Below are 1,846 nucleotides of genomic sequence, written 5' to 3'. Positions count from 1 at the left end.
TCGCCCAAGTTCTTCGCCTTGGGGATCACCCGTACTTCTAGTGGAAAAGAAGGATGGATCATTAAGGATGGTTGTAGATTATCGGGGATTGAATGAAGTAACCATCAAGAAAAAGTACCCACTGCCAATGATCAACGATCTGTTTGATCGGTTGCAAGGAGCTAAAGTGTTTTCCAAGATCGATTTGTGATCAGGGTACCATCAATTGAAGATTCGAGAGCAGGACATACCTAAGACAGCATTCACCACTAGATATGGACTATATGAGTATACCGTTATGTCATTTGGATTGACTAACGCACCTGCCTATTTTATGAACCTGATGAACAAAGTGTTTATGGAGTTTTTGGATAAGTTCGTCGTAGTGTTCATTGATGACATCCTGGTTTATTCAAAGAATGAAGAGGAGCATAAGGAACATTTGCGTTTGGTTTTGGAGAAGCTAAGGGAACATCAGTTATATGCCAAATTCAGCAAATGTGAGTTTTGGTTGAAGGAAGTTGGATTTCTTGGACATGTTATATCCGGGGAAGGTATAGCAGTTGACCCCATAAAGGTTGAGACCGTAACCGAATGGGAAGCACCAACGACAGTTGGAGAGATCCAGAGTTTTCTTGGACTCGCAGGATACTACCGGAGATTCATTGTGAATTTCTCAAAGATTGCGAAGCCTATGACGGAGTTGTTGAAGAAGGACACTAAGTTCAAATGGACTGAGGAGTGTGAGGCTAGTTTCCAGGAATTGAAGAAACGCTTGGTTACCTCACCAGTATTGATTTTGCCAGATCAGACCAAGGATTATGAGGTGTATTGCGACGCTTCACGTCGAGGACTTGGAGCATTGCTTATGCAGGAAGGAAGAGTTGTTTCGTATGCTTCAAGACAACTGAAGCCTCATGAGTTGAATTATGCCACGCATGATTTGGAGTTAGCAGCCGTAGTGCATGCATTGAAGACGTGGAGACATTTCCTCATTGGAAATCATTGTGAGGTGTACATGGATCACAAGAGTTTGAAGTACATTTTCACGCAGAAGGAGTTGAACCTCAGACAAAGGAGATGGTTGGAGCTCATCAAGGATTATGACATGAGATTGCATTACCATCCCGGAAAAGCTAATGTAGTAGCTGACGCATTGAGCCGTAAGAGCCATGTCAACACCCTAGTGACGGGGAAAGTACCAAAGGAGTTAGCAGAAAACCTTCATGAGCTATGTTTGGAAATAGTTCCGAGAGGCTATGTAGCAACATTGGAGATTTAGTCAACATTGATGGATAAGATCAGAGAAGCTCAGAAATCTGACAAGGAGATTGCTGCTATAAAAGAGAAATTGAGCGAAGGAAAAGCAAAGGGATTTCGTGAGGATGAGCACGATACCCTATGGTTTGAGGACCGTGTTTATGTGCCCAATGAACCGGAGATCAGGAAGTTGATTTTGCAAGAGGCACATGATTCACCGTATTCGATTCACCCAGGGAATACCAAGATGTATTTGGATTTGAAGGAAACATTCTGGTGGACCGGAATGAAGAAGGATATTGCAGCATATGTAGCAGTTTGTGACGTATGCCAGAGAGTAAAGGCAGAGCATCAGAAGCCAGCAGGATTGTTACAACCATTGCCGATACCCGAATGGAAGTGGGATAAGATAGGCATGGATTTTATCACAGGACTACCCAGGACGAAAGCAGGCTATGACTCGATATGGGTAGTAGTTGATCGTTTGACGAAGGTAGCACATTTCATTCCAGTTAAGACCACTTACACCGGTGCTAAGTTGGCAAAGATTTACATGACTAGGATCATTTGTTTGCATGGAGTTCCGAGGAGTATCGTATCGGATAGA

The sequence above is a fragment of the Triticum urartu genome, chromosome 4A, assembly GCF_056163025.1.
Source record: "Triticum urartu cultivar PI428250 chromosome 4A, HENAU_Tu73, whole genome shotgun sequence".
Lineage (NCBI taxonomy): Eukaryota > Viridiplantae > Streptophyta > Magnoliopsida > Poales > Poaceae > Triticum > Triticum urartu.
Note: the sequence above shows the minus strand (reverse complement) of the source record.